Consider the following 14,408-nt stretch of genomic DNA (forward strand, 5'->3'; position numbering starts at 1 on the left):
TCTTTGTCAGAAGTGGGATTTGAACCCACGCCTCCATTCGGAGACCAGAAATCTCAGCAACTGAGAAGGTTGACAATCCTTGAGTCTGGCGCCTTAGACCACTCGGCCATCCTGACACTTAAACAACTATGTTAACCTCAGTCACATCACTGTCTATTGATAAATACATACAGAATTAATAAAACAATTCTTCCTTAATAAAAGCTCTTTGTCAGAAGTGGGATTTGAACCCACGCCTCCATTCGGAGACCAGAAATCTCAACAACTGAGAAGGTTATCATTTCTTGAGTCTGGCGCCTTAGACCACTCGGCCATCCTGACACTTATGTTGAGCTCAGTCACATCACTGCCTATGGTTAAATACATACAGAATTAATATAACAATTCTTGATTAACAAAAGCTCTTTGTCAGAAGTGGGATTTGAACCCTCGCCTCCATTCGGAGACCAGAAATCTCAACAACTGAGAAGGTTGACAATCCTTGAGTCTGGCGCCTTAGACCACTCGGCCATCCTTACACTTAAACAACTATGTTAACCTCAGTCACATCACTGTCTATTGATAAATACATACAGAATTAATATAACAATTCTTCCTTAAAAAAGCTCTTTGTCAGAAGTGGGATTTGAACCCACGCCTCCATTCGGAGACCAGAAATCTCAACAACTGAGAAGGTTGACAATCCTTGAGTCTGGCGCCTTAGACCACTCGGCCATCCTGACACTTATGTTGAGCTCAGTCACATCACTGCCTATGGTTAAATACATACAGAATTAATACAACAATTCTTGATTAACAAAAGCTCTTTGTCAGAAGTGGGATTTGAACCCACGCCTCCATTCGGAAACCAGAAATCTCAGCAACTGAGAAGGTTGACAATACTTGAGTCTGGCGCCTTAGACCACTCGGCCATCCTGACACTTAAACAACTATGTTAACCTCAGTCACATCACTGTCTATTGATAAATACATACAGAATTAATATAACAATTCTTCCTTAATAAAAGCTCTTTGTCAGAAGTGGGATTTGAACCCACGCCTCCATTCGGAGACCAGAAATCTCAACAACTGAGAAGGTTGACAATCCTTGAGTCTGGCGCCTTAGACCACTCGGCCATCCTGACACTTATGTTGAGCTCCGTCACATCACTGCCTATGGTTAAATACATACAGAATTAATATAACAATTCTTGATTAACAAAAGCTCTTTGTCAGAAGTGGGATTTGAACCCACGCCTCCATTCGGAGACCAGAAATCTCAGCAACTGAAAAGGTTGACAATCCTTGAGTCTGGCGCCTTAGACCACTCGGCCATCCTGACACTTAAACAACTATGTTAACCTCAGTCACATCACTGTCTATTGATAAATACATACAGAATTAATATAACAATTCTTCCTTAATAAAAGCTCTTTGTCAGAAGTGGGATTTGAACCCACTCCTCCATTCGGAGACCAGATATCTCAACAACTGAGAAGGTTAACATTCCTTAAGTCTGGCGCCTTAGACCACTCGGCCATCCTGACACTTAAACTACTATGTTAAGCTCAGTCACATCACCGTCTATTGATAAATACATACAGAATTATTATACCAATTCTTCCTTAATAAAAGCTCTTTGTCAGAAGTGGGATTTGAACCCACGCCTCCATTCGGAGACCAGAAATCTCAACAACTGAGAAGGTTATCATTTCTTGAGTCTGGCGCCTTAGACCACTCGGCCAACCTGACACTTATGTTGAGCTCAGTCACATCACTGCCTATGGTTAAATACATACAGAATTAATATAACAATTCTTGATTAACAAAAGCTCTTTGTCAGAAGTGGGATTTGAACCCACGACTCCATTCGGAGACCAGAAATCTCAACAACTGAGAAGGTTGACAATCCTTGAGTCTGGCGCCTTAGACCACTCGGCCATCCTGACACTTATGTTGAGCTCAGTCACATCACTGCCTATGGTTAAATAAATAGAGAATTAATACAACAATTCTTGATTAACAAAAGCTCTTTGTCAGAAGTGGGATTTGAACCCTCGCCTCCATTCGGAGACCAGAAATCTCAACAACTGAGAAGGTTGACAATCCTTGAGTCTGGCGCCTTAGACCACTCGGCCATCCTGACACTTAAACAACTATGTTAACCTCAGTTACATCACTGTCTATTGATAAATACATACAGAATTAATATAACAATTCTTCCTTAAAAAAGCTCTTTGTCAGAAGTGGGATTTGATCCCACGCCTCCATTCGGAGACCAGAAATCTCAACAACTGAGAAGGTTGACAATCCTTGAGTCTGGCGCCTTAGACCACTCGGCCATCCTGACACTTATGTTGAGCTCAGTCACATCACTGCCTATGGTTAAATACATACAGAATTAATATAACAATTCTTGATTAACAAAAGCTCTTTGTCAGAAGTGGGATTTGAACCCACGCCTCCATTCGGAGACCAGAAATCTCAGCAACTGAGAAGGTTGACAATCCTTGAGTCTGGCGCCTTAGACCACTCGGCCATCCTGACACTTAAACAACTATGTTAACCTCAGTCACATCACTGTCTATTGATAAATACATACAGAATTAATAAAACAATTCTTCCTTAATAAAAGCTCTTTGTCAGAAGTGGGATTTGAACCCACGCCTCCATTCGGAGACCAGAAATCTCAACAACTGAGAAGGTTATCATTTCTTGAGTCTGGCGCCTTAGACCACTCAGCCATCCTGACACTTATGTTGAGCTCAGTCACATCACTGCCTATGGTTAAATACATACAGAACTAATATAACAATTCTTGATTAACAAAAGCTCTTTGTCAGAAGTGGGATTTGAACCCACGACTCCATTCGGAGACCAGAAATCTCAACAACTGAGAAGGTTGACAATCCTTGAGTCTGGCGCCTTAGACCACTCGGCCATCCTGACACTTATGATGAGCTCAGTCACATCACTGCCTATGGTTAAATAAATACAGAATTAATATAACAATTCTTGATTAACAAAAGCTCTTTGTCAGAAGTGGGATTTGAACCCACGCCTCCATTCGGAGACCAGAAATCTCAACAACTGAGAAGGTTGACAATCCTTGAGTCTGGCGCCTTAGACCACTCGGCCATCCTTACACTTAAACAACTATGTTAACCTCAGTCACATCACTGTCTATTGATAAATACATACAGAATTAATATAACAATTCTTCCTTAAAAAAGCTCTTTGTCAGAAGTGGGATTTGAACCCACGCCTCCATTCGGAGACCAGAAATCTCAACAACTGAGAAGGTTGACAATCCTTGAGTCTGGCGCCTTAGACCACTCGGCCATCCTGACACTTATGTTGAGCTCAGTCACATCCATGCCTATGGTTAAATACATACAGAATTAATATAACAATTCTTGATTCACAAAAGCTCTTTGTCAGAAGTGGGATTTGAACCCACGCCTCCATTCGGAGACCAGAAATCTCAGCAACTGAGAAGGTTGACAATCCTTGAGTCTGGCGCCTTAGACCACTCGGCCATCCTGACACTTAAACAACTATGTTAACCTCAGTCACATCACTGTCTATTGATAAATACATACAGAATTAATATAACAATTCTTCCTTAATAAAAGCTCTTTGTCAGAAGTGGGATTTGAACCCACGCCTCCATTCGGAGACCAGAAATCTCAACAACTGAGAAGGTTGACAATCCTTGAGTCTGGCGCCTTAGACCACTCGGCCATCCTGACACTTATGTTGAGCTCTGTCACATCACTGCCTATGGTTAAATACATACAGAATTAATATAACAATTCTTGATTAACAAAAGCTCTTTGTCAGAAGTGGGATTTGAACCCACGCCTCCATTCGGAGACCAGAAATCTCAGCAACTGAAAAGGTTGACAATCCTTGAGTCTGGCACCTTAGACCACTCGGCCATCCTGACACTTAAACAACTATGTTAACCTCAGTCACATCACTGTCTATTGATAAATACATACAGAATTAATATAACAATTCTTCCTTAATAAAAGCTCTTTGTCAGAAGTGGGATTTGAACCCACGCCTCCATTCGGAGACCAGATATCTCAACAACTGAGAAGGTTAACATTCCTTAAGTCTGGCGCCTTAGACCACTCGGCCATCCTGACACTTAAACTACTATGTTAAGCTCAGTCACATCACCGTCTATTGATAAATACATACAGAATTATTATACCAATTCTTCCTTAATAAAAGCTCTTTGTCAGAAGTGGGATTTGAACCCACGCCTCCATTCGGAGACCAGAAATCTCAACAACTGAGAAGGTTATCATTTCTTGAGTCTGGCGCCTTAGACCACTCGGCCATCCTGACACTTATGTTGAGCTCAGTCACATCACTGCCTATGGTTAAATACATACAGAATTAATATAACAATTCTTGATTAACAAAAGCTCTTTGTCAGAAGTGGGATTTGAACCCACGACTCCATTCGGAGACCAGAAATCTCAACAACTGAGAAGGTTGACAATCCTTGAGTCTGGCGCCTTAGACCACTCGGCCATCCTGACACTTATTTTGAGCTCAGTCACATCACTGCCTATGGTTAAATAAATAAAGAATTAATATAACAATTCTTGATTAACAAAAGCTCTTTGTCAGAAGTGGGATTTGAACCCACGCCTCCATTCGGAGACCAGAAATCTCAACAACTGAGAAGGTTGACAATCCTTGAGTCTGGCGCCTTAGACCACTCGGCCATCCTGACACTTAAACAACTATGTTAACCTCAGTCACATCACTGTCTATTGATAAATACATACAGAATTAATATAACAATTCTTCCTTAAAAAAGCTCTTTGTCAGAAGTGGAATTTGAACCCACGCCTCCATTCGGAGACCAGAAATCTCAGCAACTGAGAAGGTTGACAATCCTTGAGTCTGGCGCCTTAGACCACTCGGCCATCCTGACACTTAAACAACTATGTTAACCTCAGTCACATCACTGTCTATTGATAAATACATACAGAATTAATATAACAATTCTTCCTTAATAAAAGCTCTTTGTCAGAAGTGGGATTTGAACCCACGCCTCCATTCGGAGACCAGAAATCTCAACAACTGAGAAGGTTGACAACCCTTGAGTCTGGCGCCTTAGACCACTCGGCCATCCTGACACTTATACTTAGCTCAGTCACATCACTGCCTATGGTTAAATACAGACAGAATTAAAATAACAATTCTTCCTTAAAAAAGCTCTTTGTCCGAAGTGGGATTTGAACCCACGCCTCCATTCGGAGACCAGAAATCTCAACAACTGAGAAGGTTGACAATCCTTGAGTCTGGCGCCTTAGACCACTCGGCCATCCTGACACTTATGTTGAGCTCAGTCACATCACTGCCTATGGTTAAATACATACAGAATTAATATAACAATTCTTGATTAACAAAAGCTCTTTGTCAGAAGTGGGATTTGAACCCACGCCTCCATTCGGAGACCAGAAATCTCAGCAACTGAGAAGGTTGACAATCCTTGAGTGTGGCGCCTTAGACCACTCGGCCATCCTGACACTTAAACAACTATGTTAACCTCAGTCACATCACTGTCTATTGATAAATACATACAGAATTAATATAACAATTCTTCCTTAATAAAAGCTCTTTGTCAGAAGTGGGATTTGAACCCACGCCTCCATTCGGAGACCAGAAATCTCAACAACTGAGAAGGTTGACAATCCTTGAGTCTGGCGCCTTAGACCACTCGGCCATCCTGACACTTATGTTGAGCTCTGTCACATCACTGCCTATGGTTAAATACATACAGAATTAATATAACAATTCTTGATTAACAAAAGCTCTTTGTCAGAAGTGGGATTTGAACCCACGCCTCCATTCGGAGACCAGAAATCTCAGCAACTGAAAAGGTTGACAATCCTTGAGTCTGGCGCCTTAGACCACTCGGCCATCCTGACACTTAAACAACTATGTTAACCTCAGTCACATCACTGTCTATTGATAAATACATACAGAATTAATATAACAATTCTTCCTTAATAAAAGCTCTTTGTCAGAAGTGGGATTTGAACCCACGCCTCCATTCGGAGACCAGATATCTCAACAACTGAGAAGGTTAACATTCCTTAAGTCTGGCGCCTTAGACCACTCGGCCATCCTGACACTTAAACTACTATGTTAAGCTCAGTCACATCACCGTCTATTGATAAATACATACAGAATTATTATACCAATTCTTCCTTAATAAAAGCTCTTTTTCAGAAGTGGGATTTGAACCCACGCCTCCATTCGGAGACCAGAAATCTCAACAACTGAGAAGGTTATCATTTCTTGAGTCTGGCGCCTTAGACCACTCGGCCATCCTGACACTTATGTTGAGCTCAGTCACATCACTGCCTATGGTTAAATACATACAGAATTAATATAACAATTCTTGATTAACAAAAGCTCTTTGTCAGAAGTGGGATTTGAACCCACGACTCCATTCGGAGACCAGAAATCTCAACAACTGAGAAGGTTGACAATCCTTGAGTCTGGCGCCTTAGACCACTCGGCCATCCTGACACTTATTTTGAGCTCAGTCACATCACTGCCTATGGTTAAATAAATAAAGAATTAATATAACAATTCTTGATTAACAAAAGCTCTTTGTCAGAAGTGGGATTTGAACCCACGCCTCCATTCGGAGACCAGAAATCTCAACAACTGAGAAGGTTGACAATCCTTGAGTCTGGCGCCTTAGACCACTCGGCCATCCTGACACTTAAACAACTATGTTAACCTCAGTCACATCACTGTCTATTGATAAATACATACAGAATTAATATAACAATTCTTCCTTAAAAAAGCTCTTTGTCAGAAGTGGGATTTGAACCCACGCCTCCATTCGGAGACCAGAAATCTCAGCAACTGAGAAGGTTGACAATCCTTGAGTCTGGCGCCTTAGACCACTCGGCCATCCTGACACTTAAACAACTATGTTAACCTCAGTCACATCACTGTCTATTGATAAATACATACAGAATTAATATAACAATTCTTCCTTAATAAAAGCTCTTTGTCAGAAGTGGGATTTGAACCCACGCCTCCATTCGGAGACCAGAAATCTCAACAACTGAGAAGGTTGACAACCCTTGAGTCTGGCGCCTTAGACCACTCGGCCATCCTGACACTTATACTAAGCTCAGTCACATCACTGCCTATGGTTAAATACATACAGAATTAATATAACAATTCTTGATTAACAAAAGCTCTTTGTCAGAAGTGGGATTTGAACCCACGCCTCCATTCGGAGACCAGAAATCTCAACAACTGAGAAGGTTATCATTTCTTGAGTCTGGCGCCTTAGACCACTCGGCCATCCTGACACTTATGTTGAGCTCAGTCACATCACTGCCTATGGTTAAATACATACAGAATTAAAATAACAATTCTTCCTTAAAAAAGCTCTTTGTCCGAAGTGGGATTTGAACCCACGCCTCCATTCGGAGAGCAGAAATCTCAACAACTGAGAAGGTTGACAATTCTTGAGTCTGGCGCCTTAGACCACTCAGCCATCCTGACACTTATGTTAAGCTCAGTCACATCACTGTCTATTGATCAATACATACAGAATTAATATAACAATTCTTCCTTAATAAAAGCTCTTTGTCAGAAGTGTGATTTGAACCCACGCCTCCATTCGGAGACCAGAAATCTCAACAACTGAGAAGGTTGACAATTCTTGAGTCTGGCGCCTTAGACCACTCGGCCATCCTGACACTTATGTTAAGCTCAGTCACATCACTGTCTATGGTTAAATACATACAGAATTAATATAACAATTCTTCCTTACAAAAGCTCTTTGTCAGTAGTGGGATTTGAACCCACGCCTCCATTCGGAGAGCAGAAATCTCAACAACTGAGAAGGTTGACAATTCTTGAGTCTGGCGCCTTAGACCACTCGGCCAACCTGACACTTAAACAACTATGTTAACCTCAGTCACATCACTGTCTATTGATAAATACATACAGAATTAATATAACAATTCTTCCTTAATAAAAGCTCTTTGTCAGAAGTGGGATTTGAACCCACGCCTCCATTCGGAGACCAGATATCTCAACAACTGAGAAGGTTAACATTCCTTAAGTCTGGCGCCTTAGACCACTCGGCCATCCTGACACTTAAACCACTATGTTAAGCTCAGTCACATCACCGTCTATTGATAAATACATACAGAATTAATATACCAATTCTTCCTTAATAAAAGCTCTTTGTCAGAAGTGGGATTTGAACCCACGCCTCCATTCGGAGACCAGAAATCTCAACAACTGAGAAGGTTAACATTCCTTAAGTCTGGCGCCTTAGACCACTCGGCCATCCTGACACTTAAACCACTATGTTAAGATCAGTCACATCACTGTCTATTGATAAATACATACAGAATTAATATACCAATTCTTCCTTAATAAAAGCTCTTTGTCAGAAATGGGATTTGAACCCACGCCTCCATTCGGAGACCAGAAATCTCAACAACTGAGAAGGTTATCATTTCTTGAGTCTGGCGCCTTAGACCACTCGGCCATCCTGACACTTATGTTGAGCTCAGTCACATCACTGCCTATGGTTAAATACATACAGAATTAATATAACAATTCTTGATTAACAAAAGCTCTTTGTCAGAAGTGGGATTTGAACCCACGACTCCATTCGGAGACCAGAAATCTCAACAACTGAGAAGGTTGACAATCCTTGAGTCTGGCGCCTTAGACCACTCAGCCATCCTGACACTTATTTTGAGCTCAGTCACATCACTGCCTATGGTTAAATAAATACAGAATTAATATAACAATTCTTGATTAACAAAAGCTCTTTGTCAGAAGTGGGATTTGAACCCTCGCCTCCATTCGGAGACCAGAAATCTCAACAACTGAGAAGGTTGACAATCCTTGAGTCTGGCGCCTTAGACCACTCGGCCATCCTGACACTTAAACAACTATGTTAACCTCAGTCACATCACTGTCTATTGATAAATACATACAGAATTAATATAACAATTCTTCCTTAATAAAAGCTCTTTGTCAGAAGTGGGATTTGAACCCACGCCTCCATTCGGAGACCAGAAATCTCAACAACTGAGAAGGTTATCATTTCTTGAGTCTGGCGCCTTAGACCACTCGGCCATCCTGACACTTATGTTGAGCTCAGTCACATCACTGCCTATGGTTAAATACATACAGAATTAATATAACAATTCTTGATTAACAAAAGCTCTTTGTCAGAAGTGGGATTTGAACCCACGACTCCATTCGGAGACCAGAAATCTCAACAACTGAGAAGGGTGACAATCCTTGAGTCTGGCGCCTTAGACCACTCGGCCATCCTGACACTTATGATGAGCTCAGTCACATCACTGCCTATGGTTAAATAAATACAGAATTAATATAACAATTCTTGATTAACAAAAGCTCTTTGTCAGAAGTGGGATTTTAACCCACGCCTCCATTCGGAGACCAGAAATCTCAACAACTGAGAAGGTTGACAATCCTTGAGTCTGGCGCCTTAGACCACTCGGCCATCCTTACACTTAAACAACTATGTTAACCTCAGTCACATCACTGTCTATTGATAAATACATACAGAATTAATATAACAATTCTTCCTTAAAAAAGCTCTTTGTCAGAAGTGGGATTTGAACCCACGCCTCCATTCGGAGACCAGAAATCTCAACAACTGAGAAGGTTGACAATCCTTGAGTCTGGCGCCTTAGACCACTCGGCCATCCTGACACTTATGTTGAGCTCTGTCACATCACTGCCTATGGTTAAATACATACAGAATTAATATAACAATTCTTGATTAACAAAAGCTCTTTGTCAGAAGTGGGATTTGAACCCACGCCTCCATTCGGAGACCAGAAATCTCAGCAACTGAAAAGGTTGACAATCCTTGAGTCTGGCGCCTTAGACCACTCGGCCATCCTGACACTTAAACAACTATGTTAACCTCAGTCACATCACTGTCTATTGATAAATACATACAGAATTAATATAACAATTCTTCCTTAATAAAAGCTCTTTGTCAGAAGTGGGATTTGAACCCACGCCTCCATTCGGAGACCAGAAATCTCAACAACTGAGAAGGTTATCATTTCTTGAGTCTGGCGCCTTAGACCACTCGGCCATCCTGACACTTATGTTGAGCTCAGTCACATCACTGCCTATGGTTAAATACATACAGAATTAATATAACAATTCTTGATTAACAAAAGCTCTTTGTCAGAAGTGGGATTTGAACCCACGACTCCATTCGGAGACCAGAAATCTCAACAACTGAGAAGGTTGACAATCCTTGAGTCTGGCGCCTTAGACCACTCGGCCATCCTGACACTTATTTTGAGCTCAGTCACATCACTGCCTATGGTTAAATAAATAAAGAATTAATATAACAATTCTTGATTAACAAAAGCTCTTTGTCAGAAGTGGGATTTGAACCCACGCCTCCATTCGGAGACCAGAAATCTCAACAACTGAGAAGGTTGACAATCCTTGAGTCTGGCGCCTTAGACCACTCGGCCATCCTGACACTTAAACAACTATGTTAACCTCAGTCACATCACTGTCTATTGATAAATACATACAGAATTAATATAACAATTCTTCCTTAAAAAAGCTCTTTGTCAGAAGTGGGATTTGAACCCACGCCTCCATTCGGAGACCAGAAATCTCAGCAACTGAGAAGGTTGACAATCCTTGAGTCTGGCGCCTTAGACCACTCGGCCATCCTGACACTTAAACAACTATGTTAACCTCAGTCACATCACTGTCTATTGATAAATACATACAGAATTAATATAACAATTCTTCCTTAATAAAAGCTCTTTGTCAGAAGTGGGATTTGAACCCACGCCTCCATTCGGAGACCAGAAATCTCAACAACTGAGAAGGTTGACAACCCTTGAGTCTGGCGCCTTAGACCACTCGGCCATCCTGACACTTATACTAAGCTCAGTCACATCACTGCCTATGGTTAAATACAGACAGAATTAAAATAACAATTCTTCCTTAAAAAAGCTCTTTGTCCGAAGTGGGATTTGAACCCACGCCTCCATTCGGAGACCAGAAATCTCAACAACTGAGAAGGTTGACAATCCTTGAGTCTGGCGCCTTAGACCACTCGGCCATCCTGACACTTATGTTGATCTCAGTCACATCACAGCCTATGGTTAAATACATACAGAATTAATATAACAATTCTTGATTAACAAAAGCTCTTTGTCAGAAGTGGGATTTGAACCCACGCCTCCATTCGGAGACCAGAAATCTCAGCAACTGAGAAGGTTGACAATCCTTGAGTCTGGCGCCTTAGACCACTCGGCCATCCTGACACTTAAACAACTATGTTAACCTCAGTCACATCACTGTCTATTGATAAATACATACAGAATTAATATAACAATTCTTCCTTAATAAAAGCTCTTTGTCAGAAGTGGGATTTGAACCCACGCCTCCATTCGGAGACCAGAAATCTCAACAACTGAGAAGGTTGACAATCCTTGAGTCTGGCGCCTTAGACCACTCGGCCATCCTGACACTTATGTTGAGCTCTGTCACATCACTGCCTATGGTTAAATAAATAAAGAATTAATATAACAATTCTTGATTAACAAAAGCTCTTTGTCAGAAGTGGGATTTGAACCCACGCCTCCATTCGGAGACCAGAAATCTCAACAACTGAGAAGGTTGACAATCCTTGAGTCTGGCGCCTTAGACCACTCGGCCATCCTGACACTTAAACAACTATGTTAACCTCAGTCACATCACTGTCTATTGATAAATACATACAGAATTAATATAACAATTCTTCCTTAAAAAAGCTCTTTGTCAGAAGTGGGATTTGAACCCACGCCTCCATTCGGAGACCAGAAATCTCAGCAACTGAGAAGGTTGACAATCCTTGAGTCTGGCGCCTTAGACCACTCGGCCATCCTGACACTTAAACAGCTATGTTAACCTCAGTCACATCACTGTCTATTGATAAATACATACAGAATTAATATAACAATTCTTCCTTAATAAAAGCTCTTTGTCAGAAGTGGGATTTGAACCCACGCCTCCATTCGGAGACCAGATATCTCAACAACTGAGAAGGTTGACAACCCTTGAGTCTGGCGCCTTAGACCACTTGGCCATCCTGACACTTATACTAAGCTCAGTCACATCACTGCCTATGGTTAAATACATACAGAATTAAAATAACAATTCTTCCTTAAAAAAGCTCTTTGTCCGAAGTGGGATTTGAACCCACGCCTCCATTCGGAGAGCAGAAATCTCAACAACTGAGAAGGTTGACAATTCTTGAGTCTGGCGCCTTAGACCACTCAGCCATCCTGACACTTATGTTAAGCTCAGTCACATCACTGTCTATTGATCAATACATACAGAATTAATATAACAATTCTTCCTTAATAAAAGCTCTTTGTCAGAAGTGTGATTTGAACCCACGCCTCCATTCAGAGACCAGAAATCTCAACAACTGAGAAGGTTGACAATTCTTGAGTCTGGCGCCTTAGACCACTCGGCCATCCTGACACTTATGTTAAGCTCAGTCACATCACTGTCTATGGTTAAATACATACAGAATTAATATAACAATTCTTCCTTACAAAAGCTCTTTGTCAGTAGTGGGATTTGAACCCACGCCTCCATTCGAAGACCAGAAATCTCAACAACTGAGAAGGTTGACAATCCTTGAGTCTGGCGCCTTAGACCACTCGGCCATCCTGACACTTAAACAACTATGTTAACCTCAGTCACATCACTGTCTATTGATAAATACATACAGAATTAATATAACAATTCTTCCTTAAAAAAGCTCTTTGTCAGAAGTGGGATTTGAACCCACGCCTCCATTCGGAGACCAGAAATCTCAACAACTGAGAAGGTTGACAATCCTTGAGTCTGGCGCCTTAGACCACTCGGCCATCCTGACACTTATGTTGAGCTCTGTCACATCACTGCCTATGGTTAAATACATACAGAATTAATATAACAATTCTTGATTAACAAAAGCTCTTTGTCAGAAGTGGGATTTGAACCCACGCCTCCATTCGGAGACCAGAAATCTCAGCAACTGAGAAGCTTGACAATCCTTGAGTCTGGCGCCTTAAACCACTCGGCCAACCTGACACTTAAACAACTATGTTAACCTCAGTCACATCACTGTCTATTGATAAATACATACAGAATTAATATAACAATTCTTCCTTAATAAAAGCTTTTTGTCAGAAGTGGGATTTGAACCCACGCCTCCATTCGGAGACCAGATATCTCAACAACTGAGAAGGTTAACATTCCTTAAGTCTGGCGCCTTAGACCACTCGGCCATCCTGACACTTAAACCACTATGTTAAGCTCAGTCACATCACCGTCTATTGATAAATACACACAGAATTAATATACCAATTCTTCCTTAATAAAAGCTCTTTGTCAGAAGTGGGATTTGAACCCAGGCCTCCATTCGGAGACCAGAAATCTCAACAACTGAGAAGGTTATCATTTCTTGAGTCTGGCGCCTTAGACCACTCAGCCATCCTGACACTTATGTTGAGCTCAGTCACATCACTGCCTATGGTTAAATACATACAGAATTAATATAACAATTCTTGATTAACAAAAGCTCTTTGTCAGAAGTGGGATTTGAACCCACGACTCCATTCGGAGACCAGAAATCTCAACAACTGAGAAGGTTGACAATCCTTGAGTCTGGCGCCTTAGGCCACGCGGCCATCCTGACACTTATGTTGAGCTCAGTCACATCACTGCCTATGGTTAAATAAATACAGAATTAATATAACAATTCTTCCTTAATAAAAGCTCTTTGTCAGAAGTGGGATTTGAACCCACGCCTCCATTCGGAGACCAGATATCTCAACAACTGAGAAGGTTAACATTCCTTAAGTCTGGCGCCTTAGACCACTCGGCCATCCTGACACTTAAACCACTATGTTAAGCTCAGTCACATCACCGTCTATTGATAAATACACACAGAATTAATATACCAATTCTTCCTTAATAAAAGCTCTTTGTCAGAAGTGGGATTTGAACCCACGCCTCCATTCGGAGACCAGAAATCTCAACAACTGAGAAGGTTATCATTTCTTGAGTCTGGCGCCTTAGACCACTCAGCCATCCTGACACTTATGTTGAGCTCAGTCACATCACTGCCTATGGTTAAATACAGACAGAATTAATATAACAATTCTTGATTAACAACAGCTCTTTGTCAGAAGTGGGATTTGAACCCACGACTCCATTCGGAGACCAGAAATCTCAACAACTGAGAAGGTTGACAATCCTTGAGTCTGGCGCCTTAGGCCACGCGGCCATCCTGACACTTATGTTGAGCTCAGTCACATCACTGCCTATGGTTAAATAAATACAGAATTAAT

General features: G+C 41.3%; 1 protein-coding gene and 69 non-coding genes across 70 annotated transcripts in view; all 70 read right to left on the reverse strand.

Annotated features, from left to right (window-relative positions):
• opn8c (opsin 8, group member c) overlaps positions 1 to 14,408 on the reverse strand; it is a 112,351-nt gene that overhangs the window by 78,071 nt on the left and 19,872 nt on the right.
• On the reverse strand, positions 5 to 116 carry trnal-caa (transfer RNA leucine (anticodon CAA)). Its single transcript has 2 exons — positions 79 to 116; positions 5 to 50 (listed from the first exon to the last, which is right to left on the reverse strand). It is a non-coding gene; the product is annotated as a tRNA-Leu (tRNA).
• On the reverse strand, positions 210 to 321 carry trnal-caa (transfer RNA leucine (anticodon CAA)). The gene is made up of 2 exons: positions 284 to 321; positions 210 to 255 (listed from the first exon to the last, which is right to left on the reverse strand). It is a non-coding gene; the product is annotated as a tRNA-Leu (tRNA).
• trnal-caa (transfer RNA leucine (anticodon CAA)) lies at positions 407 to 518 on the reverse strand. The gene is made up of 2 exons: positions 481 to 518; positions 407 to 452 (listed from the first exon to the last, which is right to left on the reverse strand). It is a non-coding gene; the product is annotated as a tRNA-Leu (tRNA).
• On the reverse strand, positions 611 to 722 carry trnal-caa (transfer RNA leucine (anticodon CAA)). The gene is made up of 2 exons: positions 685 to 722; positions 611 to 656 (listed from the first exon to the last, which is right to left on the reverse strand). It is a non-coding gene; the product is annotated as a tRNA-Leu (tRNA).
• On the reverse strand, positions 808 to 919 carry trnal-caa (transfer RNA leucine (anticodon CAA)). Its single transcript has 2 exons — positions 882 to 919; positions 808 to 853 (listed from the first exon to the last, which is right to left on the reverse strand). It is a non-coding gene; the product is annotated as a tRNA-Leu (tRNA).
• On the reverse strand, positions 1,013 to 1,124 carry trnal-caa (transfer RNA leucine (anticodon CAA)). Its single transcript has 2 exons — positions 1,087 to 1,124; positions 1,013 to 1,058 (listed from the first exon to the last, which is right to left on the reverse strand). It is a non-coding gene; the product is annotated as a tRNA-Leu (tRNA).
• trnal-caa (transfer RNA leucine (anticodon CAA)) lies at positions 1,210 to 1,321 on the reverse strand. The gene is made up of 2 exons: positions 1,284 to 1,321; positions 1,210 to 1,255 (listed from the first exon to the last, which is right to left on the reverse strand). It is a non-coding gene; the product is annotated as a tRNA-Leu (tRNA).
• Positions 1,415 to 1,526, reverse strand: trnal-uaa (transfer RNA leucine (anticodon UAA)). The gene is made up of 2 exons: positions 1,489 to 1,526; positions 1,415 to 1,460 (listed from the first exon to the last, which is right to left on the reverse strand). It is a non-coding gene; the product is annotated as a tRNA-Leu (tRNA).
• trnal-caa (transfer RNA leucine (anticodon CAA)) lies at positions 1,620 to 1,731 on the reverse strand. Its single transcript has 2 exons — positions 1,694 to 1,731; positions 1,620 to 1,665 (listed from the first exon to the last, which is right to left on the reverse strand). It is a non-coding gene; the product is annotated as a tRNA-Leu (tRNA).
• trnal-uaa (transfer RNA leucine (anticodon UAA)) lies at positions 1,817 to 1,928 on the reverse strand. Its single transcript has 2 exons — positions 1,891 to 1,928; positions 1,817 to 1,862 (listed from the first exon to the last, which is right to left on the reverse strand). It is a non-coding gene; the product is annotated as a tRNA-Leu (tRNA).
• On the reverse strand, positions 2,014 to 2,125 carry trnal-caa (transfer RNA leucine (anticodon CAA)). Its single transcript has 2 exons — positions 2,088 to 2,125; positions 2,014 to 2,059 (listed from the first exon to the last, which is right to left on the reverse strand). It is a non-coding gene; the product is annotated as a tRNA-Leu (tRNA).
• Positions 2,218 to 2,329, reverse strand: trnal-caa (transfer RNA leucine (anticodon CAA)). Its single transcript has 2 exons — positions 2,292 to 2,329; positions 2,218 to 2,263 (listed from the first exon to the last, which is right to left on the reverse strand). It is a non-coding gene; the product is annotated as a tRNA-Leu (tRNA).
• On the reverse strand, positions 2,415 to 2,526 carry trnal-caa (transfer RNA leucine (anticodon CAA)). The gene is made up of 2 exons: positions 2,489 to 2,526; positions 2,415 to 2,460 (listed from the first exon to the last, which is right to left on the reverse strand). It is a non-coding gene; the product is annotated as a tRNA-Leu (tRNA).
• trnal-caa (transfer RNA leucine (anticodon CAA)) lies at positions 2,620 to 2,731 on the reverse strand. Its single transcript has 2 exons — positions 2,694 to 2,731; positions 2,620 to 2,665 (listed from the first exon to the last, which is right to left on the reverse strand). It is a non-coding gene; the product is annotated as a tRNA-Leu (tRNA).
• Positions 2,817 to 2,928, reverse strand: trnal-caa (transfer RNA leucine (anticodon CAA)). Its single transcript has 2 exons — positions 2,891 to 2,928; positions 2,817 to 2,862 (listed from the first exon to the last, which is right to left on the reverse strand). It is a non-coding gene; the product is annotated as a tRNA-Leu (tRNA).
• On the reverse strand, positions 3,014 to 3,125 carry trnal-caa (transfer RNA leucine (anticodon CAA)). Its single transcript has 2 exons — positions 3,088 to 3,125; positions 3,014 to 3,059 (listed from the first exon to the last, which is right to left on the reverse strand). It is a non-coding gene; the product is annotated as a tRNA-Leu (tRNA).
• Positions 3,218 to 3,329, reverse strand: trnal-caa (transfer RNA leucine (anticodon CAA)). The gene is made up of 2 exons: positions 3,292 to 3,329; positions 3,218 to 3,263 (listed from the first exon to the last, which is right to left on the reverse strand). It is a non-coding gene; the product is annotated as a tRNA-Leu (tRNA).
• trnal-caa (transfer RNA leucine (anticodon CAA)) lies at positions 3,415 to 3,526 on the reverse strand. Its single transcript has 2 exons — positions 3,489 to 3,526; positions 3,415 to 3,460 (listed from the first exon to the last, which is right to left on the reverse strand). It is a non-coding gene; the product is annotated as a tRNA-Leu (tRNA).
• Positions 3,620 to 3,731, reverse strand: trnal-uaa (transfer RNA leucine (anticodon UAA)). Its single transcript has 2 exons — positions 3,694 to 3,731; positions 3,620 to 3,665 (listed from the first exon to the last, which is right to left on the reverse strand). It is a non-coding gene; the product is annotated as a tRNA-Leu (tRNA).
• Positions 3,817 to 3,928, reverse strand: trnal-caa (transfer RNA leucine (anticodon CAA)). Its single transcript has 2 exons — positions 3,891 to 3,928; positions 3,817 to 3,862 (listed from the first exon to the last, which is right to left on the reverse strand). It is a non-coding gene; the product is annotated as a tRNA-Leu (tRNA).
• Positions 4,022 to 4,133, reverse strand: trnal-uaa (transfer RNA leucine (anticodon UAA)). Its single transcript has 2 exons — positions 4,096 to 4,133; positions 4,022 to 4,067 (listed from the first exon to the last, which is right to left on the reverse strand). It is a non-coding gene; the product is annotated as a tRNA-Leu (tRNA).
• Positions 4,227 to 4,338, reverse strand: trnal-caa (transfer RNA leucine (anticodon CAA)). Its single transcript has 2 exons — positions 4,301 to 4,338; positions 4,227 to 4,272 (listed from the first exon to the last, which is right to left on the reverse strand). It is a non-coding gene; the product is annotated as a tRNA-Leu (tRNA).
• Positions 4,424 to 4,535, reverse strand: trnal-caa (transfer RNA leucine (anticodon CAA)). The gene is made up of 2 exons: positions 4,498 to 4,535; positions 4,424 to 4,469 (listed from the first exon to the last, which is right to left on the reverse strand). It is a non-coding gene; the product is annotated as a tRNA-Leu (tRNA).
• Positions 4,621 to 4,732, reverse strand: trnal-caa (transfer RNA leucine (anticodon CAA)). The gene is made up of 2 exons: positions 4,695 to 4,732; positions 4,621 to 4,666 (listed from the first exon to the last, which is right to left on the reverse strand). It is a non-coding gene; the product is annotated as a tRNA-Leu (tRNA).
• Positions 4,825 to 4,936, reverse strand: trnal-caa (transfer RNA leucine (anticodon CAA)). Its single transcript has 2 exons — positions 4,899 to 4,936; positions 4,825 to 4,870 (listed from the first exon to the last, which is right to left on the reverse strand). It is a non-coding gene; the product is annotated as a tRNA-Leu (tRNA).
• trnal-caa (transfer RNA leucine (anticodon CAA)) lies at positions 5,030 to 5,141 on the reverse strand. Its single transcript has 2 exons — positions 5,104 to 5,141; positions 5,030 to 5,075 (listed from the first exon to the last, which is right to left on the reverse strand). It is a non-coding gene; the product is annotated as a tRNA-Leu (tRNA).
• On the reverse strand, positions 5,226 to 5,337 carry trnal-caa (transfer RNA leucine (anticodon CAA)). Its single transcript has 2 exons — positions 5,300 to 5,337; positions 5,226 to 5,271 (listed from the first exon to the last, which is right to left on the reverse strand). It is a non-coding gene; the product is annotated as a tRNA-Leu (tRNA).
• Positions 5,423 to 5,534, reverse strand: trnal-caa (transfer RNA leucine (anticodon CAA)). Its single transcript has 2 exons — positions 5,497 to 5,534; positions 5,423 to 5,468 (listed from the first exon to the last, which is right to left on the reverse strand). It is a non-coding gene; the product is annotated as a tRNA-Leu (tRNA).
• Positions 5,628 to 5,739, reverse strand: trnal-caa (transfer RNA leucine (anticodon CAA)). The gene is made up of 2 exons: positions 5,702 to 5,739; positions 5,628 to 5,673 (listed from the first exon to the last, which is right to left on the reverse strand). It is a non-coding gene; the product is annotated as a tRNA-Leu (tRNA).
• On the reverse strand, positions 5,825 to 5,936 carry trnal-caa (transfer RNA leucine (anticodon CAA)). The gene is made up of 2 exons: positions 5,899 to 5,936; positions 5,825 to 5,870 (listed from the first exon to the last, which is right to left on the reverse strand). It is a non-coding gene; the product is annotated as a tRNA-Leu (tRNA).
• Positions 6,030 to 6,141, reverse strand: trnal-uaa (transfer RNA leucine (anticodon UAA)). Its single transcript has 2 exons — positions 6,104 to 6,141; positions 6,030 to 6,075 (listed from the first exon to the last, which is right to left on the reverse strand). It is a non-coding gene; the product is annotated as a tRNA-Leu (tRNA).
• Positions 6,235 to 6,346, reverse strand: trnal-caa (transfer RNA leucine (anticodon CAA)). The gene is made up of 2 exons: positions 6,309 to 6,346; positions 6,235 to 6,280 (listed from the first exon to the last, which is right to left on the reverse strand). It is a non-coding gene; the product is annotated as a tRNA-Leu (tRNA).
• On the reverse strand, positions 6,432 to 6,543 carry trnal-caa (transfer RNA leucine (anticodon CAA)). Its single transcript has 2 exons — positions 6,506 to 6,543; positions 6,432 to 6,477 (listed from the first exon to the last, which is right to left on the reverse strand). It is a non-coding gene; the product is annotated as a tRNA-Leu (tRNA).
• Positions 6,629 to 6,740, reverse strand: trnal-caa (transfer RNA leucine (anticodon CAA)). The gene is made up of 2 exons: positions 6,703 to 6,740; positions 6,629 to 6,674 (listed from the first exon to the last, which is right to left on the reverse strand). It is a non-coding gene; the product is annotated as a tRNA-Leu (tRNA).
• Positions 6,833 to 6,944, reverse strand: trnal-caa (transfer RNA leucine (anticodon CAA)). Its single transcript has 2 exons — positions 6,907 to 6,944; positions 6,833 to 6,878 (listed from the first exon to the last, which is right to left on the reverse strand). It is a non-coding gene; the product is annotated as a tRNA-Leu (tRNA).
• trnal-caa (transfer RNA leucine (anticodon CAA)) lies at positions 7,038 to 7,149 on the reverse strand. The gene is made up of 2 exons: positions 7,112 to 7,149; positions 7,038 to 7,083 (listed from the first exon to the last, which is right to left on the reverse strand). It is a non-coding gene; the product is annotated as a tRNA-Leu (tRNA).
• Positions 7,235 to 7,346, reverse strand: trnal-caa (transfer RNA leucine (anticodon CAA)). The gene is made up of 2 exons: positions 7,309 to 7,346; positions 7,235 to 7,280 (listed from the first exon to the last, which is right to left on the reverse strand). It is a non-coding gene; the product is annotated as a tRNA-Leu (tRNA).
• On the reverse strand, positions 7,628 to 7,739 carry trnal-caa (transfer RNA leucine (anticodon CAA)). The gene is made up of 2 exons: positions 7,702 to 7,739; positions 7,628 to 7,673 (listed from the first exon to the last, which is right to left on the reverse strand). It is a non-coding gene; the product is annotated as a tRNA-Leu (tRNA).
• Positions 8,029 to 8,140, reverse strand: trnal-uaa (transfer RNA leucine (anticodon UAA)). The gene is made up of 2 exons: positions 8,103 to 8,140; positions 8,029 to 8,074 (listed from the first exon to the last, which is right to left on the reverse strand). It is a non-coding gene; the product is annotated as a tRNA-Leu (tRNA).
• trnal-uaa (transfer RNA leucine (anticodon UAA)) lies at positions 8,234 to 8,345 on the reverse strand. The gene is made up of 2 exons: positions 8,308 to 8,345; positions 8,234 to 8,279 (listed from the first exon to the last, which is right to left on the reverse strand). It is a non-coding gene; the product is annotated as a tRNA-Leu (tRNA).
• On the reverse strand, positions 8,439 to 8,550 carry trnal-caa (transfer RNA leucine (anticodon CAA)). Its single transcript has 2 exons — positions 8,513 to 8,550; positions 8,439 to 8,484 (listed from the first exon to the last, which is right to left on the reverse strand). It is a non-coding gene; the product is annotated as a tRNA-Leu (tRNA).
• On the reverse strand, positions 8,636 to 8,747 carry trnal-caa (transfer RNA leucine (anticodon CAA)). The gene is made up of 2 exons: positions 8,710 to 8,747; positions 8,636 to 8,681 (listed from the first exon to the last, which is right to left on the reverse strand). It is a non-coding gene; the product is annotated as a tRNA-Leu (tRNA).
• Positions 8,833 to 8,944, reverse strand: trnal-caa (transfer RNA leucine (anticodon CAA)). Its single transcript has 2 exons — positions 8,907 to 8,944; positions 8,833 to 8,878 (listed from the first exon to the last, which is right to left on the reverse strand). It is a non-coding gene; the product is annotated as a tRNA-Leu (tRNA).
• Positions 9,038 to 9,149, reverse strand: trnal-caa (transfer RNA leucine (anticodon CAA)). The gene is made up of 2 exons: positions 9,112 to 9,149; positions 9,038 to 9,083 (listed from the first exon to the last, which is right to left on the reverse strand). It is a non-coding gene; the product is annotated as a tRNA-Leu (tRNA).
• On the reverse strand, positions 9,235 to 9,346 carry trnal-uaa (transfer RNA leucine (anticodon UAA)). The gene is made up of 2 exons: positions 9,309 to 9,346; positions 9,235 to 9,280 (listed from the first exon to the last, which is right to left on the reverse strand). It is a non-coding gene; the product is annotated as a tRNA-Leu (tRNA).
• trnal-caa (transfer RNA leucine (anticodon CAA)) lies at positions 9,432 to 9,543 on the reverse strand. Its single transcript has 2 exons — positions 9,506 to 9,543; positions 9,432 to 9,477 (listed from the first exon to the last, which is right to left on the reverse strand). It is a non-coding gene; the product is annotated as a tRNA-Leu (tRNA).
• On the reverse strand, positions 9,636 to 9,747 carry trnal-caa (transfer RNA leucine (anticodon CAA)). Its single transcript has 2 exons — positions 9,710 to 9,747; positions 9,636 to 9,681 (listed from the first exon to the last, which is right to left on the reverse strand). It is a non-coding gene; the product is annotated as a tRNA-Leu (tRNA).
• Positions 9,833 to 9,944, reverse strand: trnal-caa (transfer RNA leucine (anticodon CAA)). Its single transcript has 2 exons — positions 9,907 to 9,944; positions 9,833 to 9,878 (listed from the first exon to the last, which is right to left on the reverse strand). It is a non-coding gene; the product is annotated as a tRNA-Leu (tRNA).
• On the reverse strand, positions 10,038 to 10,149 carry trnal-uaa (transfer RNA leucine (anticodon UAA)). Its single transcript has 2 exons — positions 10,112 to 10,149; positions 10,038 to 10,083 (listed from the first exon to the last, which is right to left on the reverse strand). It is a non-coding gene; the product is annotated as a tRNA-Leu (tRNA).
• trnal-caa (transfer RNA leucine (anticodon CAA)) lies at positions 10,235 to 10,346 on the reverse strand. Its single transcript has 2 exons — positions 10,309 to 10,346; positions 10,235 to 10,280 (listed from the first exon to the last, which is right to left on the reverse strand). It is a non-coding gene; the product is annotated as a tRNA-Leu (tRNA).
• trnal-caa (transfer RNA leucine (anticodon CAA)) lies at positions 10,432 to 10,543 on the reverse strand. Its single transcript has 2 exons — positions 10,506 to 10,543; positions 10,432 to 10,477 (listed from the first exon to the last, which is right to left on the reverse strand). It is a non-coding gene; the product is annotated as a tRNA-Leu (tRNA).
• Positions 10,636 to 10,747, reverse strand: trnal-caa (transfer RNA leucine (anticodon CAA)). The gene is made up of 2 exons: positions 10,710 to 10,747; positions 10,636 to 10,681 (listed from the first exon to the last, which is right to left on the reverse strand). It is a non-coding gene; the product is annotated as a tRNA-Leu (tRNA).
• On the reverse strand, positions 10,841 to 10,952 carry trnal-caa (transfer RNA leucine (anticodon CAA)). Its single transcript has 2 exons — positions 10,915 to 10,952; positions 10,841 to 10,886 (listed from the first exon to the last, which is right to left on the reverse strand). It is a non-coding gene; the product is annotated as a tRNA-Leu (tRNA).
• trnal-caa (transfer RNA leucine (anticodon CAA)) lies at positions 11,037 to 11,148 on the reverse strand. The gene is made up of 2 exons: positions 11,111 to 11,148; positions 11,037 to 11,082 (listed from the first exon to the last, which is right to left on the reverse strand). It is a non-coding gene; the product is annotated as a tRNA-Leu (tRNA).
• trnal-caa (transfer RNA leucine (anticodon CAA)) lies at positions 11,234 to 11,345 on the reverse strand. Its single transcript has 2 exons — positions 11,308 to 11,345; positions 11,234 to 11,279 (listed from the first exon to the last, which is right to left on the reverse strand). It is a non-coding gene; the product is annotated as a tRNA-Leu (tRNA).
• On the reverse strand, positions 11,439 to 11,550 carry trnal-uaa (transfer RNA leucine (anticodon UAA)). The gene is made up of 2 exons: positions 11,513 to 11,550; positions 11,439 to 11,484 (listed from the first exon to the last, which is right to left on the reverse strand). It is a non-coding gene; the product is annotated as a tRNA-Leu (tRNA).
• trnal-caa (transfer RNA leucine (anticodon CAA)) lies at positions 11,636 to 11,747 on the reverse strand. The gene is made up of 2 exons: positions 11,710 to 11,747; positions 11,636 to 11,681 (listed from the first exon to the last, which is right to left on the reverse strand). It is a non-coding gene; the product is annotated as a tRNA-Leu (tRNA).
• On the reverse strand, positions 11,840 to 11,951 carry trnal-caa (transfer RNA leucine (anticodon CAA)). Its single transcript has 2 exons — positions 11,914 to 11,951; positions 11,840 to 11,885 (listed from the first exon to the last, which is right to left on the reverse strand). It is a non-coding gene; the product is annotated as a tRNA-Leu (tRNA).
• Positions 12,045 to 12,156, reverse strand: trnal-caa (transfer RNA leucine (anticodon CAA)). Its single transcript has 2 exons — positions 12,119 to 12,156; positions 12,045 to 12,090 (listed from the first exon to the last, which is right to left on the reverse strand). It is a non-coding gene; the product is annotated as a tRNA-Leu (tRNA).
• trnal-caa (transfer RNA leucine (anticodon CAA)) lies at positions 12,438 to 12,549 on the reverse strand. The gene is made up of 2 exons: positions 12,512 to 12,549; positions 12,438 to 12,483 (listed from the first exon to the last, which is right to left on the reverse strand). It is a non-coding gene; the product is annotated as a tRNA-Leu (tRNA).
• Positions 12,634 to 12,745, reverse strand: trnal-caa (transfer RNA leucine (anticodon CAA)). Its single transcript has 2 exons — positions 12,708 to 12,745; positions 12,634 to 12,679 (listed from the first exon to the last, which is right to left on the reverse strand). It is a non-coding gene; the product is annotated as a tRNA-Leu (tRNA).
• trnal-caa (transfer RNA leucine (anticodon CAA)) lies at positions 12,838 to 12,949 on the reverse strand. Its single transcript has 2 exons — positions 12,912 to 12,949; positions 12,838 to 12,883 (listed from the first exon to the last, which is right to left on the reverse strand). It is a non-coding gene; the product is annotated as a tRNA-Leu (tRNA).
• On the reverse strand, positions 13,035 to 13,146 carry trnal-caa (transfer RNA leucine (anticodon CAA)). The gene is made up of 2 exons: positions 13,109 to 13,146; positions 13,035 to 13,080 (listed from the first exon to the last, which is right to left on the reverse strand). It is a non-coding gene; the product is annotated as a tRNA-Leu (tRNA).
• trnal-uaa (transfer RNA leucine (anticodon UAA)) lies at positions 13,240 to 13,351 on the reverse strand. The gene is made up of 2 exons: positions 13,314 to 13,351; positions 13,240 to 13,285 (listed from the first exon to the last, which is right to left on the reverse strand). It is a non-coding gene; the product is annotated as a tRNA-Leu (tRNA).
• trnal-caa (transfer RNA leucine (anticodon CAA)) lies at positions 13,445 to 13,556 on the reverse strand. The gene is made up of 2 exons: positions 13,519 to 13,556; positions 13,445 to 13,490 (listed from the first exon to the last, which is right to left on the reverse strand). It is a non-coding gene; the product is annotated as a tRNA-Leu (tRNA).
• Positions 13,642 to 13,753, reverse strand: trnal-uaa (transfer RNA leucine (anticodon UAA)). Its single transcript has 2 exons — positions 13,716 to 13,753; positions 13,642 to 13,687 (listed from the first exon to the last, which is right to left on the reverse strand). It is a non-coding gene; the product is annotated as a tRNA-Leu (tRNA).
• On the reverse strand, positions 13,839 to 13,950 carry trnal-uaa (transfer RNA leucine (anticodon UAA)). Its single transcript has 2 exons — positions 13,913 to 13,950; positions 13,839 to 13,884 (listed from the first exon to the last, which is right to left on the reverse strand). It is a non-coding gene; the product is annotated as a tRNA-Leu (tRNA).
• trnal-caa (transfer RNA leucine (anticodon CAA)) lies at positions 14,044 to 14,155 on the reverse strand. Its single transcript has 2 exons — positions 14,118 to 14,155; positions 14,044 to 14,089 (listed from the first exon to the last, which is right to left on the reverse strand). It is a non-coding gene; the product is annotated as a tRNA-Leu (tRNA).
• Positions 14,241 to 14,352, reverse strand: trnal-caa (transfer RNA leucine (anticodon CAA)). The gene is made up of 2 exons: positions 14,315 to 14,352; positions 14,241 to 14,286 (listed from the first exon to the last, which is right to left on the reverse strand). It is a non-coding gene; the product is annotated as a tRNA-Leu (tRNA).

Source organism: Pimephales promelas, chromosome 13, assembly GCF_988280905.1.
Source record: "Pimephales promelas chromosome 13, fPimPro1.hap1.1, whole genome shotgun sequence".
In the NCBI taxonomy this organism is placed as follows: domain Eukaryota; kingdom Metazoa; phylum Chordata; class Actinopteri; order Cypriniformes; family Leuciscidae; genus Pimephales; species Pimephales promelas.